General features: G+C 38.8%; 1 protein-coding gene across 1 annotated transcript in view; it reads right to left on the minus strand.

Moving 5' to 3' along the window:
* RBMS3 (RNA binding motif single stranded interacting protein 3) overlaps positions 1–16973 on the minus strand; it is a 1212798-nt gene that overhangs the window by 1052053 nt on the left and 143772 nt on the right. The gene's annotated exons all lie outside the window — the stretch shown is intronic.

The following is a 16973-nucleotide window of genomic DNA, read 5'->3' on the forward strand; positions in this document are numbered from 1 at the left end:
CACTCTCCATTTAGACACTATGTTAATTCTTTTAGCAGTCCATGGTACTTTCAGCATTCTTCACAAGCACTACAATTTAAAAGCATCAACTCTTCTTAGGTCTTCCTTATTCATTGTCCAGCTCTCACATGCATATGAGGTGACTGAAAGCATCAAGGCTCTGGGTCAGGTGCACCTTAGTCCTGAAGGAGACATCTTTGCTCTTCAGCACTTGAAAGAGGTCCTTTGCAGCTGATTTTCCCAGTGCTACACGTTGTCTGAGGGAGCTCTGGTAGCGTAGTGCCTAAGGCACTTGACTGCTAACCGGAAGGCTGGCAGTTCAAACCCACCAGCCACTCCTCAGAAGGAAGGTTGGGCCATCTACTTCCATAATGATTTTGCCTTGGAAACCCAAGGAGGGGTCACATGAGTCGCATTTGACTTGACGGCACATAACAACAACATATGTTGTCTAATGTCCTGACTGCTGCTTCCACTGGCGTCATTTGTAGAACCAAGCAATGTGAAGTCTTTGACAACTTCAATGTTTCCTCCATTTATTGTGATGGGGCTTATAGGTCCAGTTGAGAGGATTTTTGTTTTCTTTGTACTGAGATGTTATCCATACTGCAGACTGTTTTCTTCAATCTTCATCAGTAAGTACTTCAAGTCCTCCTCGCTTTCAGCAAACAAAGTTATGTTGTCAGCGTATCACAGGTTGTTAATGATTCTTCCTCCAATGCTAATGCCATGATCTTCTTCATATAGCCCAGCTTGTCAGATTATTTGCTCAGCATATAGATTGAAAAGAAAGGGGAAAGGATACAACCCTGATGTATTCCCTTGTTGATTTTAAACCATGCATGCAGTGTCCCCTAGTTCTGTTCAAATGAGAGCCTCCTGCTCTATGTAAGATTACTCATGAGTACAATTAAGTGTTCTGGAATTCCCATTCTTCTAAATGTTATCCACAATTTGTTATGATCCACACAATCAAATGATATGGCATTCTCAATAAAACACAAGTAAACATCTTTCTGGTATTCTTTGCTTTTAGCCTATATCCATCTGACATCAGCAATGATATCTCTTGTTCCACATCCTCTTCTGAATCCAGCTTGCATTTCTGGAAGTTGTCTGTCGATATACTGCTGCAGCCATTTTTGAATTATTTTCAGGAAGATTTTACTTGTATGAGATATTAATGATATTGTTGGATAATTTCCACATTCTGTGGGATCACCTTTCTTTGGGATGGGTACAAATATGGATCTCTTCCAGTCAACTGGCCAGGTAGCTGTCTTCCAAATCTCTTGGCATAGCCAAGTGAGTGCCTCCAGCAGGGCATCTGTTTGTTGAAATATTTCAATAGGTATTCCATCATTTCCTAGAGCATTGTTCTTCATCAATTCCTCCAGTGCAGCTTCGATTTCTTCCTTCAGTAACATTGGTTCTCGAACATACGCCACCTCCTGAAATGGATGAAGTTCAACAAGTTCTTTTTGGTACAGTGACTCTGTGTATTCCTTCCATCTTCTTTTGATGCTTCCTGCAACATTTAATATTTTGCCCATAGAATCTTTCAGTACTGCAACTCAAGGCTTAAATTTTTTCCTCAGTTCTTTCAGCTAGAGAAATGCCAAGTGTGTTCTTCCCTTTTGGCTTTCTAACTCCAGGTATTTGCACATATCATTATAGTCATTGGCTTTGTCTGTTCAAGCTGGTCTTTGAAATCTGTTCAGCTCTTTCATGTTGTCATTTCTTCCATTTACTTTAGCTATTCCCCACTCAAGGACAAGTTTCCGAGTCTCTTCTGACATCCCTTTTGGTCTTTTTTTTCCTGTCTCCTCTTTTTAATAACCTCTTGCTTTCTTCATGGATAATGTTCGTGATGCTGTTCCACAATTCGTCCGGTTTTCAGTCATTGGTGTACAAATGCATCAAATGGTCTACAAATTCAGGAGGGATATATTCAAAGTCATATCTTGGCTCTTATGGACTTGTTTTAATTGTTTTTAACTTCAACTTGAACTTTCATATGAGTAGTTGACAGTCTGTTCCACAGTCAGCTCCTGGCCTTGTTTTGGCTAAAGATATTGAGCTTTGCCATTGCCTCTTGCCACAGATGTAGTCAATCCGATTCCTGTGTACTCCATCTGGTGAAGTCCATGTGTATAGCCACCGTTTGTGTTGTTGAAAAAAGGTATTTGCAATGAATAAGTCATTGGTCTTGCAAAATTCCAGCCTTATTTATGTCACCAAGGCCAAATTTTCCAACTATCGATGATTGTTCTTTGTTTCCAACTTATGCATTCCAGTCACCAGTGATTATTAACAAATCTTGATTGCATGTTCAGTTAATTTCAGACTGTAGAAGTTGATAAAAATCTTTAATTACCTCATCTTTGGCTTTGGTGGTTGGTGTGTAAATTTGAATAATAGTAGTATTAACTGGTCTTCCTTGTAGGCATATGGATATTATCCTTTCACTGACAGCACTGTACTTCAGAACACATCTGGAAACATCCTTTGTGATGATGAAAGCCACACCATTTCTCTTCAAATTCTCATTCCTGGCATAGGAGATCATATAGTTGTCTGATTCCAAATGGCCAACACCAGTCCATTTCAGCTCACTAATGCCTAGGATATCAATCTTTATGCTTTCCATTTCATTTTTGAAAACTTTCAATTTTCCTAGATTCATTCTTTGTACATTCCATGTTCCGATTTTTAATGGATGTTTGCAACTGGTTCTCCTCAATTTGAGTTGTGCCACATAAGCAAATGGAAAACTCTAAAGCTTTACTTTATCCATATCATTAAGGTTGGTTCTACTCCAATGAGGCAGCTCTTTCCCAGTTGTATTTTGAATCCCTTCCGACCTAAGGGGCTCATCTTCCTGTAACGTATCAGACCATGTTTCTGGGCTACTCATAAAGTTGCCCAGTAATGTATTAGACAGTGTTTCTCTGCTATTCATAAGGTTTTCCCTGGCCAATTTTTTGAAAAGTGGAGAGTCTGTCTCAGTCTGTAAGCTGCCTTGAAACCTATGCACCATGTACAACCCTGCTGGCATTTGAAACACCAGTGGTACAGCCTCAAGTCTCACAGCAACATGCAAGCCATTACAATAAGACAAATAGACAAACAAGTTCATCTCCTTTAGCTGTTCGAAACATCTCCACCCTTCCCTTACCTCAATCCTGCTGCCTTGTAGTCCCCAGCTTTCCCTTCTTCCTGCCTCTTGGATGGGGGATGTCTCCTTTACTGGATCCTGATACCTTATTGTGGGGCTATTGCTTAAGGTTTCTACAAATACTTAGTTTTTTAAAAAAAATAATTTAAAATATGTCATATGTATATGTATTTATATGTGTTTATGTGTATGTATGTAAGTAAATATTTTTTCTTTTCTTTTTATTCCTTTATCACAAATTGGTCTTTGTGAAAACAAAACATCAGTAAGTAAGTAATTTCTTAGAGAACATTCCTTTACCTTCCCATTCTCTCTTCTCCCCTGACAGAATGAGATCTTCTTAGATCCATAAATCACTGAACCTTTATGCTATAATGGCTCTTAATTACCAGATTTTTTTCACCCTGTTTTACATATAAGGAAGCAGTAAATGGAATGTTGAGGTGAACATCTTTTTCCAGAATCTGAACCGTATTTCTCCTGCCTAGCCTTTCCCATCTAACTTTCACAAACACCATTTGAGTCATAACCTGATGTCAGTTTTAAACAGCCTTTAAAAAAAAAAGTTTTATGATCATAAGTAGAATTACAACCATGACAATAATAGGTAATTCTGTCTCTCTGCGTGGAAACTCACCAATTATAATAATAAGCAATTTCCTTTCTACCCTTTTGGTAGTTGATCTCTTTTTAGTAGTTGATCTCCTTTTAGTAGAGTCACAGACAGTTTCTTATATAAACTCAGTAGCTTGTTAGGATGCTTGCTTTGATTTTTTGCTGGATTCTTAACAGCTACTCAATCTGACTTGACACATATGACTTGTACAAATAATACAAAATAATATCTTCTTTTGAAGCCTATCCTTCATTTCTTCTCTTCTCTTTCTCACTGTTTCTTCAAATCTTTTCATGGCTCAATCATTTTTACCATGCTTATATTAGATAATATTGTACTAATTTTTTTTCCAAAGTATTTTTAACAACTATTATGAGGTGCTGCAGTGTGACAGAGACTCAGATGGTTAAAGTGGTTTAGGAAATGCTGATTTAAAGAAGGAGCAGGAGAGTTCATTAAAGTAGTAGGTCTTAGAACCTATGATTTACTAATGCGCCCCCCCCCCAAAAAAAAAAAAAAAACTCACTGCCATCAAGTCTGTTCTGACTCACAATGACCCCACTGGGTTTCTGAGCCAGTAAATCTTTATAGAAGTAAATTGCCCCATCTTCCTTTTGTCAAGGGGCTGGTGGGTGGGTTTAAGCTGCCAACCTTCTGGTTAACAGTCAAATGTCTTAGGCACTGTGCCACCAGGGCTTCTTGATGCTCCCCAGTAAGGATATGTACATGACATTTAATAGATTTGAGGACACATCTTTTTGTTTCCCCACAAATGATCTCTGATAGAGAAATGTATCATAAGTGCACATCACATTTAATTAGAAGCATTTTTCCTTTCATCCTATTATGTTAAAAATGGTAAATGTTACAATCAACATCATCTTAGATTTAATGAAATACTTTAGTAGGCACTGTCTCACATAGCTTATTTCATTGGCCAGAAAATTTTCATTAAATCATAAAATATTAACAAAATAACTCTTTGAATAAGTGGTAATAGAACATTCTTTGGGAAATATCGTGTCAAAACCAGATTTCCCAAATCTGTTTATTTTGGAACAGTGACATTTCATTCTGAATTTGGAAATCCCCAAGCTATCTATAAAGGCAAGGGAGGATTCTTGCAATCTTCAAGTTTCAAAATAATTTTTAAAATCTCCACAGTTTTATTACTCACTCAGCATGGAATCTGAAGTTAAGCCATTCAAACAGAAATCAAAACCATGTTTTTATAGTAAGGGTGGTTCCAAGGTGTATTTTAGAAGGAGTTCTTTAAAACCTGGCCTGGTCTCATCCATCAGCAACTGGCTTCATCAAGTCCTCCCAAAGCCATCACAAATAATCACATAACCTAAGGGAAAAGGTAAGCTGGCCACTTCCTATAGCAGTGCCCCATCCCCGATCACAGCACCAGAAGCTTCTGATGCCCCCCCCATGCCATGGAGCAACTGTGCAGATACTACTAGGACAGCTGTAGCTTCCTCAGAATGGGGCCCCAAAAGAGCAAACTATGATTTAGAAACAAAACTAAACCAGCATCTTCATTTAGTGGATGAAAGAGGCTACAGCCATCAAAATAAGACAGGGTAACACTGTGACCCACTTCCCTAATCCCGACCAGTGTCTGTCACAATAGAGAACTTTAGATCCAAGGAAAACACTTTGCAAAGCATATTCATCACCTGTAACTCAATTAAAATTCATAAATTCACTAGATGGGTGGTGTTGGGCTAAGATAGAAAATGGGACATACAGCCCCTATTAGTCTGACCATGGAACCGATTTAAGGGGACCAGTCCACAAATACATCATACCTGCAGACATTCAGTAATGTGTGTGTCCCTCAGCAGTTAAGTCTCTGTGAGATGACAGTCATCCGGGTGCTTAAACACAAATACATGGCAGCAAAGGCCAAGCCAAATTCCACTCTGTGAACAAAAGACTAGCCTCTCTCCCATTCTTTTATCCCCATTAAATCTGTAAACTTGTCTTATCAGAGATTGGAATCACCACTACAGCAATCCCAAGGGTAAAGCAAAAAGTTAAACTAATGGTGAAGAACGGAAATGAGAACCCCTGTCTACAAAACCTACCTGGGCAATCAGAGGGAGAGAAACCACAGTGAGAGCTGGATCTTTATGCAGATTTCTTTCTTTCTTTCTTTTTATTTCCTTGCCTAGAGGGAGAGTCAAACTGATCCTGCTGTTAGCATATTTCTATCCTTCCTGAAGTAGAAGAATTCTTCAAAAATGATTCAATTAAATGGTACTTTAATTTTAAATATTTATATCTATCAAGAGAAGATTTAATATTTAGTAAAGCACTATCCCCCTCTATCCAATTCCTCTCAAATTCATGCTCAGACTAACACTGGGAAAATCTGTCTAATGATGTGTCTGCATTAAAGGGAGGGAGGCACCCAGTCTGTAAGCGCTTTCGGTAGGGAAGAAAACATGGTGTCTTGTTGCAGCAGAAAAAATGTGCTGCTCCACAGATGGGAGCACGGAACAGTGTTTACTCAGTGCCAGATTCTGTAATTATGTTTCTTAAACTTAGCCTTTCTGGAAAGCAAAATTTGGGGTAAATATTGCAGTGATGAAAAAGACAAATCTGTCAAGTCTAAGCTCATACTCATTTCTTCAGTGAGTCATCCACTTAACAAATATTTATTGTGTACTTCCTAGGTGCATACACTCTTCTAGGTGCTAAAAGCCCAGCAATGAACAAAACACATGAACGTTTGTGCATTCCCACAGTAGCCTATATTATAGTTTTGGGAGCCTGGCAAAAACAAACACATATATATACTTAATCATATAATAACATATTAAGTGATTTGAGTTACAGAGAAAAATAAAGCAGGTTAAGGTATATGTAAAGCTAGAGGTAGACAGAGAAATTATGTGTGTGTGTGTGTGTGTGTGTATGTATATGTATATTGATTACCTATATTATATATAGTTTGGTAGCAGAAGTTATCTCTGATGGGGTGGCATTTCATTAGAGACCTGAGTGCATGAACCAAACAGATAACTGGGATGGGTGTGGCAACACAGTTGGACTAGAGTCCTTCAACTCAACGAATAGGTAAAAGGCCAACATGGATGCAGTAAATTATAGTGGAAGAAGGTAAGGCAGAAAGTCACACTGACTGGTAGATGTCTATAAAAATTTATTTTACTCTGAATGAGATGAAAACCTTTTGGAAGCTGTGGGGCAAAAGAATGGCGTGTACTGACATATACTATAAAATGTTCACTCTGGCTGCAGAGAGGAGAACACATCAAAGGGAGGCGAGGACATAAACAGCATTATGATTTAAAATGGTATTGCAGTAAGGCAAAGGGTTATGTTGGTTCGGGTTGCCATAATACCAGTAAAAGTGGTCAGGTAAAGTCAGGTAAAGTCACTGATATTCGCTGATAAATTCTGTGACATGTGAAAGAGAAAAAAGAGGAATTTTAGCTGAGCAACTAGAAGCATACACTTGACCTTTACGGAGATTACAAAGACAGAGGCTAAAGCAATTTTTTGGGGAAAATAATGACTTGTCTTAAACATCTTAACTAAAGAATTCCTATTTAAAATCCAATGTGGAAATGCTAGTTTTAGATATCCTTTGAGGTGTGCAATTTAGGGAAGAAGTCAAGCTTAGAGATGAAAATTTGGTAATCATCAGGATAGGGATGGTATTTAAAGAGGTGAGCTCACTGTGGGAATGAATGCAGATAGAGAAGACATGCAGAAATCCAAGATCTGGGCACTGGGGACCTCAAACATTGAGATAAGGGGAGACCAGATGGGGAAACTGTGAAGCAGCAGCTAATGAGCTAGTAGGGACATGACAGAATGGTATTTCAGAAGCTTATTTTTAAGATGGAAGAAGCAACCACCTGTGTCAAATACTGCCAAAAATAATGAAAAGGTCCATTGGATTGGGCAGCATAAAGATCTTTGGTAACCTGGACAAGAAGTATTTTGGAGGAGTGGTGAGGAAGAAAAACTGATTAGGGTGGGTTCAATTGAGACTAGGAAGAGAGGAAGTGGAAACAGTGAGTAGAGACTTCTTTTTAGGGAGTTTTAATTAAAAGGCAGCAGAGATTGGTAAGCACTGAAGAGGAAACAGAGTTGAGATTTTTTTTTTTTTTCCTTTAAGAAACATTATAACATTTTTGTATGCTAAAAGGACAACTCAGAAAAGGGATGGGGAGGACTTGATAATGCAGAGGAGGAGAAAGCTGCTAGAGTCATAGTAATCCATTGAGAAGGTATGGGATCCAGTACTATAGTAGAGGGGTCAAACTTTGATAGGACATTGTTGGTTCACCAACAATAACAGGAAGGAAGGAAAGAAGACAGTAAAACAGATGTTGGACGTTTGGAAAGTTTGGAAGTTGTGGTACAAACATTTTAAGTTCTTTTCTAAGTGCTTCTATGTTCTCAGTGAAATACCAAGCAAGGTCATCAGCTGTAGCAAATATTGAAGAGGAAATAGGAGAAGGAACTTGAAAATAAGTGAAATTGATGGAAGAATGAATAAACCAGGGAAACATAGTAGGCTGTGTGGCTTTGACAAGGACCCGCTTGAAGTAAGTACTCATGAATTGACAGGGAGACCAGTTTTACCCTAACCAAGTTCAGGAATGTACATGCAGGTAAATGGAAGAGAGAGTTGGATACAATCAGGGTTAGGATTTTTACAGAGAAGTTCAAAGGACAGCAAGGAGGAGAGGAGCTAGTAAATTTATGTAAGTGTTGTTGTTGTTGTTGTTGTTATGTGCCGTCGAGTCGGCCCCGACTCATAGCAACCCCTCCTTGGGTTTCTGAGGCAGTATCACTATGGAAGTAGATTGCCCAACCTTCCTTCTGATATATAAGTGTACATAAGAGAATAATACTGGTTTTCCATGAAATCTATTCAGAATTTGGTAGAGTTTGGTAGGACATGAGAACTTGAGGATAAAAAGAGACAAAGAAAAGATTACAGAAGCATTGAATGGCTTATAGGTCCAAATGAGATTTTAAAAAGAAAAAGGACCAAGGTGCCCACATTAGTCAGCTGCAAAAATAGGAAGAGATGTCATGAATTTGAGATTATGAAGGGTTCCTAGCAATTGGCAATGACAAGATCCAGGATATGGCCATTTTCTGGGTGGCTGAGGTAGATTAGAGATTAGAATCATTGGAGGAGAAGAGGTCAAAGAACTGAGAGCCCAGAGTCCTACAATAAAAAGAATATGGCAGGATTAGTACAGGATACACTAGAAATAAAGAGGAGTAACTGAAGTTTGCTGAGTTAGTAATAGTTAGTTTGAAGATGCATGAGAATCTGTATAAATAAGGATGTTTACACAGAAGAGGCCTAGAAAAGGCAATGAGAAAGGTCCACTGTCACCAGCAATGAGCAATGTCCCAATTTGAGGTAGGTTTTGGGGAAGCAGTGCCTTCCAGGATATGCAAGTTTCATTTTGAGCTGGAAAGTGAAAAAAAAAAAAAGAGAGAGAGAGAAAGAAAGAAAAAGAGTCCAAGAAAAGTTTTGGGATAAAAGATATTTTGTGTATGACTTTCTTGGCATTCCAGAGGGCCCAAGGGGAAGGGGGGTGGATATAGAGTCTAAAGGAAGTGGGCAAAGCTATGAGGGATTAGGGTCTGAGTGTTGACTTGACAGTCCTAAGACTTGTGTACATCTTGTGGTAATAGTATTGGTTATGAAAGCCTGCCAAGTGGGCATTAGAAACAACTGAGGTCTTCTTAACACTTACTCAGTAACAGCACTCCAAAAATATCTGGCTTATTTTTCTCCTGAAGAGTATGACTTTTGATCAGTGTCATTCTGAATGGCAAGTACTATTTACCAGCAGCTAATGTTTGTCCAGACACTCACTGAAGAGTAGCTATTATTTAGACCTTACCTTCTTGAAGCACACAAGAGGAAGGAAGGAGGTTGTCAGAGAAGGGGAGCTTTTGTTAGCCAACACATTCGTTTTCAACCGCAGGAGTTAAAAGATCATATATCTCTACTCTAAGAGCCCTGGGCCTGACAGCTGGGATTGTAGTGACAAGGAACGTATGCTAATTCTTTTTCATTTAACCAGAACAAGGTAATCTGAGCCAACTAAAAAGCATTTCTCTTCTCCCTGCTCCCAACACTGAGGAACTGAGAAATGTCAGAGGCCCACAGGAGCCAGGATGCTTTAGGCAGAGAGGCCTAGGAGGCAGGAAGCTGCCTGTTGGTTTCACAGCTCTTCACCTCTGAAATGTCCATGTCTCCTTTCAGACTTTATCATGTAGACTCCAGACACTGTAACAGAAATCACACTTGCTATATTAATATGGTTAAAGGATTGAATTATCACCACTGGTAGCAAAACTTTTCTCCATTTTACGACTCAGGCAGTGCAGTTAAGAGTTTCAGACTTTCTTCAGAAAGTGGTAGCTCTGGGTCTCCATTTCACTTCACTAACGGCTGGCGGTTCAAACCCACCAGCCACTCCTCGGAAGGAAGGTTGGGCAATCCTACTTCCATAGTGATACTGCCTCAGAAACCCAAGGAGGGGTCGCTATGAGTTGGGGCCGACTCGACGGCAAACAACAACAACAACAACAACAAATCCACCTTCAAATCTTGTCAGCTGTTATTTAATATATCTAGAGCCTCTCTGTTTTATCTTTCTTAGAGAGAGAGAGAGAACTTTTTTCCCCCAAGAAAAGTTAGAATTGCTTCTTCACATTTAGGTTCTTTCTCATTGTAATTTCATAGTTGCCAGCCACCCCAGGGTAACAGTTTATTACAAAGCATGGTAAGTGTTATGTGTCAAATTGTGTATCCCTCAAAAAAATATATATGTTATAGATCTTAATCCCTATGGATGTAATTCCATTTGGGAATAGGGTTTTATCGTAATAATGAAGCCATGTCAATGTAGCATATGTTTTAAACCAATTACTCTTGACGTAAAACTGCAGATTAGGCACAGAATCAAGCATACACAAGGGGAAGATCAACTGTATCTGAAGACACTGTAGGCAGACCTGTCTACAAACCCTTGAACTCCAAAGATGGCTAGCTGACACAAGGACTTCCCACTCTCCCACTCACAAAGTCAACAGACAGCAAGCCTTCTCCTTAAGCCAGTGCCCTGAATTTAAACTTCTAGCTTCCCAAACTGTGAGAAAATAAACTGATGTTCTCTAAAGCCACCCCCTTGTAATATTTCTGTTACAACAGCACTAACAAACTAAAACAGTACGTACAATACCTAGCACATAATTAACATATATTGGTTGTTGATTATAGGCTAAGTATTTTACACACATTATCTTATTTAAACATAACAATCTTATGAGTAAAGTAATGAGATGTTCCCCATTTTAACTTGAAGTCACTGAAACACTGTAAGCATATGAAAACTTATGACTTCAGATCACATGATTGCTTAAGTATTAGAGCTAGGATTTGAATGTGGGTAGTTAGATTCCAGAATCCCTGGGTTATGCAAACAGTTAATGCCCTCAACTACTAACCAAAAGGTCCAAGTCTCCCCATAATAATCTTCGAAGAAAGGCCTGGCAATCTACTTCCAAAAAAATCAGCCACTGAAAACCCTAAAGAGAAGAGTTCTACTATGACACACATGAGATAGCCATGAGCCAGAATCAATTTGAAGGCAACTGGTTTAGGTGGATTTTCAGAGCACATATATCCTTAGTTACAATATATTTCCAGGTACTGGTTTAGGGCCTCCAGAATAAAGTTAAATATGACAATTGACTAAAAGGAGTTCAAAGTCCAGTGCAGAAATAGATGTTTTCTGGCAAAAATATCTTTCTATCTGTTGATTCCAAAGTGCACACCCATGGACGCAAGAGTTTGAGCCTGAATCATAATAAATTAAACTAGCAATCTGCATTGATTTTTAAAGCAGGCTTGTAGACTGAGAGGAACCCTTCTTGGCAAATCAATTCACAAGTGTCATGGAAGAAAGATTACCATTACAAAAATAACTTTCCACAGCCTTTTCCCCCATGCTAAAGGAGTAAATAGCACAAGAAAACACTGATAACCAAAAGCTGTGTATTAGAGTTGTTGTTAGGTACCAGTCAGTTCGCTCCGACTCATAGAGACCCTATATATGACAGAATGAAACACTACTTGGTCCTTTGCCATCCTCCTAATCCTTGCTATAGGAAAAATAGGCTACAAAGTGTAACTCTCCCCACTTAGAAGTTGAGTCCTTCTTAAGGAATGAATATTTCCATCTAAATTTTAATCTTTATGATAAAAATATTCAATTTTTATTTATTAAATAAAAATGACCATAGCTATCTTGGCAGAGACCAGCTTTCCTTTTTCAGTAGCATCCTTAAAAAAAAAGGCCTTGTTATTTTACAGAACATATCATGTATGCCATTGTTGCCCTAGAGGCTGCTCATGGAGCCTTGAAGTCCTGCACAGAGGTGAAGGTGCTCTTCATTAAGCCACTGCTATAGACAGTTACTCCGGTAGCATTGTGCCTAAGACACTTGACTGCTAACCAGAAGTCTGGCAGTTCAAACCTACCAGCCACGCCTCAGAAGGAAGATGGGGCAATCTACTTCTATAGTGATACCGCCTCGGAAACCCAAGGAGGGGTCGCTATGAGTTGGGTCCGACTCAACGGCACACAACAACAACATAGACAGTTATACCTTACATCTTGAATAAGAGGATGGGTTTCTTCATTCCATTTTATTTTCTCACCAGAGAACTCAGTAATAATGTGTGTGGATGAGTGTGTGGATGAAGGTGTGTAGTTTTTGTTTTGTTTGTTTTACTTTTTTCATTAATCATCTAGACTTTGTGTGAAGGGATCAGTAAAAGAAAGAGGAGAAAAAAAAGCAATAACCAGATCTAGAATGCTATATATTCATAATCTATATTAAAACCATAGAGGATCTGTCTGTGTTAATTAACACAATGGGGGAGAAAAAGGGATTTAAATGAAAAAAAATTCCTACTTAACTACATATCTAGATTCTATATTAAAATTGTAAAAGATATTTTGTTGTTGTTGTTGTCATGTGCCGTCAAGTTGGCCCGATCCCTCCTTGGGTTTCCGAGGCAGTATCACTACTGAAGTAGATTGCCCAACCTTCCTTTCAAGGAGTGGCTGATGGGTTTGAACCGCCAGCCTTCTGGTTAGCAGTCAAGTGCCTTGGCGCTATGCTACCGGAACTCCTAAAAGATATTTTAGTAGATCACAATATAATTTAGGTATTTGCCTCTTCAAGTAAAAATAGCATGCTGCTTCTAGTAGGACCTTAATGACCACAGTCATCCATCTAATAAATGTTATTTAATTCTAGGTGCTCTTAAGAATTTATGGAAGAGCTTACTAAAACTCAGAGCATTAGTTTTTATATATCCCCTCTGCTGCCCCTACACAGTGAGCTCTGGGGGTACAGTGCCTGAGGCATTTGACTGCTAACCAGAAGGCTGGAGGTTCAAATTCACCAGTCACTCCTTGGAAGATTGCGCAATCTACTTCCGTAGAGACACCACCTCGGAAACCCAAGGAAGGGTCTCTATGAGTCAAATCAACGCAATGGCAGTGAGTTTTGTTTTTGTTTTTGCCCACACACAGTAGAAAAATGTCTTCACTCACTCACTCCCTCACTGTCATCGAGTCGGTTCAGACTCATAGTGACCCTTCCGTAGGTTTCCAAGGCAGTATCACTACAGAAGTAGATTGCCCAACCATCCTTCCGAGGAGTGGCTGGTGGGTTTGAACTGCCAGCCTTCTGGTTAGCAGTCAAATGCCTTAGGCACTACGCCATCAGAGCTCCCAAAAAATGTCTTAAGTCTATTTAGATAATAAAGCAACATGGTGAGAACTTATAACCCTGGAGATGCAGGAAGCTGTAAGTATCAAGGAAGAAATCAATGAAGTACAATGCTGTGATTTTGCCATACACTTTATTACATATGTGAGTCTATTCCTGTCATTTTGAGCTGTAGGGGAATTGCTTCTCTATTCCCATTTACTGTCCATGAGGCTAGCTACCTGTGGCAAAGTCTGTCTTCTATTACAGTTAGTTGGGGGTTCATTTGAAATGAACTCTTCAATGTTTTCAACTAAGACAACATGGGAACTAAATGTCTTCCAAAAATTCTGTAATTTTCCTCTGTGTGACTTGTGTGTGGAAGCAGATGGACTTTGTGAGAACTGTAAGCCTTCAGAATGTCTTAATAAGGGCCAGGACTCAACTATTTGAAGCTATAATGAAATGCCAATCTAGTGGTAATATTTACTCAGCAGTATGATTTTTTATCAGAATCTTTTCTAATTCTCCACATAAATAAATAAATAAATAAATAAATACGACAAGCATAAAACTGGCCCTCCTCTAGGATACGGGAACTGTTAACTTCTTTCAGAAAAGGGAAAGGAATCTGGTTCCACACCCAAGGTGGAATACCAAACACATGACCTGACATTAACAACAATAACAAAAAGACAAAAAATGAACAAACCACTTCTACCCAGGAACCACAGATCAGATATCTGACCCAGAGTAAGAGTCATTAGCTAAGGGAACAAAACAAGCCTTTCTAGTTAGAGCAAAGGAAGAAGAGATGATTTTAGAGTTATCATAATGGATTAAAATCTAAAGATTTTTAGATAATGTGCTGCTGGCACTGAATTTCTGCATAATATTAAGGTCACCACTACTTCAGTTACTCTTATATTATTTTCTTCACTTGTGAATAATTATTCCATTTGTCATATGCATAGATGGCATTGTGAAACCCTACCTCGGCCTACCTACCCCATATCAACTATGCTGATGATATTATAGGAGTCTCCTGAAACCTCATAACCAACCTCACTGTCTTCTGGCTGGCAGGCTGGGGCTGCAGGATAAAGTATTGGTTTAACAGAGATAAAAGGAAGCATATACCACTGGCCCATTTAACTCCATGTTCTAAGCTTCTGAACTACTTGACAATGATTATAAATACTTAGCACTTATACTAAATAGCTTTTCCCACAAGCTCACAATTCCCAGAGGTACTACAAGATTGTTCCAGGAAAAGTGTGACAATCATACTATGGAACCCAAACTACTTTTGTGGCAGTGGCAGTAGAAAGCAGGATATCATGTGACCTCTTCCATTTCTGGATAACTCTCTCCCACTTAATTCATTACAGGTCCATGAGGCAAAAACAAAATAAAATTAGCTTCCATGAGGCAAATTACAAATGACAAGACATTTTTTGCACATGATATATCATGTGGACTACCACCAGTCCCAGGATTGGAGACTGGACACCTTTCATCTCTGGAAACACAGCATATGGTTTAGAGCAAGGCTTTTGGAACTATCTGAAGGACCCCTTTTCTCCCAATCCATCATGCCTCTATAGTTCATGACTCATATTCAGCTCATATCACATGCAATTCCACAATACTCTAATAATATGGGAGCTCTGGTAGCATAGTGGCTAAAGGCACTTGATTGCTAACCAGAAGGCTGGCAGTTCAAATCCACCAGCCACTCTTCGGAAGGAAGATAGGGCAATCTACTTCCACAGTGATACTACCTCACAAACCTAAGGAGGGGTTGCTATGAGTCGGGTCCAACTCGACAGCACATAACAACAACAACAACTAACAATACCTAAACCAGCCTATATTTTATCCAATGAAACAAGATCAACACATCTACAATCAATTCTATGCTTACCTTGTTGCAGACCAATGCCAAACAGTTCATAGACTGGCATTGGGGTGTGGACTACAATTTGCTTTCAAGTACAAAATCAAGTGATTGTTCCACCTAAGTCCTCCTCCATTAATTACTTACTAAAGTGTGTGAATGGAGCCTTGGTGGTTCTAATGGAAAGGTGGGTTGTTTGAACCTACCAGCCAATCTGCAGGAAAAAGGACCTGGCATCTATTCCCATAATGATATCAGCCTAGGAAACTATGCAGGGCAATTTTACTCTATCCTATAAAGTATATAGAGAGCTCTGGTGGTGTTGTGGGTAAGTCATTTGGCTGTTAACCAGAAGGTTGGTGGTTGAAACCCATCAGCTGTTCTGCAGGAGGATGATGAGACAATGTACCTCTATAAAGATTTACAGCATTGGAAATCCTATGGGGGTCACTATGAGTTGGAATCAACTAGGTATCAGTGGGTTTGGTTTTGGTTTATAGAGTTCAGGGTCACTATGAGTTGAAAGACACAATGGCACAAAAAACAAAAATGTGTATGAACTTAGTCAAGTTACTTAATTCCTCTATGCCTCAGTTTTCTTACTTGTAAAATGATGACAAAAACTTCTTAGCTACTAAGAGCTGTCATGAAGATTAAATTAATTTAGTTATTTAATTGAACTAGAACTATCAAAGCAATACTTAGTACACAGTAACGACTATGCATTAGATTTTATATGCCAATTTATACAATTGGCATTGTAACCTGTATACCTCAAAATGTCTAAAGGAGCATATAACAGAAGAATATATCAGCATATCTTGCCACTTAAATTAATAAACCCCAAAAGCATATCAGTCTTAAAAGAAATGCAATCTGAATGTTCCTGAGAAGTGAGGATAGCAAGACTTCGACTTGCTTGCTTTTTGTAAATATGTATTTATTTTTTTATTGTTGTTGAACTTATAAAGAACAGAACATACATTTCAAAAATTCCTGCATCATGCACAATTCAGTGACATTGATTACTCTCTCAACCTCTGTTTCTAAGTTGTTCCTCTCTTCTATTAACATCAATGCACTGCCCTTTACCGTTCCTATCTAATCTTTTTTTTTTTTTTTTTTTTAAACTGTAGTTTGGGTGAAAGTTTACAGAGCAAATTAAGTTTCCATTTCACAATAAATTCACATTTTGTTTCACAACATTAGTTGAAATTGCCTCAAAGTAATAGCACTATTCTCACTTCCTCTCTGGGTGGGAATTTTCCATTCACGATCTTTCCTGCCCCTCCTGCCTTCTGAGATTTGTTTTGGGTCAAATGCTGCCCATTTGGTCTCACATGGTTAATTGTTCTAAGAAGTATATTGCTCACTAGTGTTATTATTTACTTTATAGGCCTGTCTGTTGTTTGGCTGAAAGGTGATTGCTGGGGCTGCGTTCAGTTCCAGGTTTGAAGAGTTTCTAAAGGCCACAGTCT

The sequence above is a fragment of the Orycteropus afer genome, unplaced genomic scaffold (assembly GCF_000298275.1).
Source record: "Orycteropus afer afer isolate SDZICR_OR568_19922 unplaced genomic scaffold, OryAfe1.0 scaffold00003, whole genome shotgun sequence".
Taxonomy (NCBI): domain Eukaryota; kingdom Metazoa; phylum Chordata; class Mammalia; order Tubulidentata; family Orycteropodidae; genus Orycteropus; species Orycteropus afer.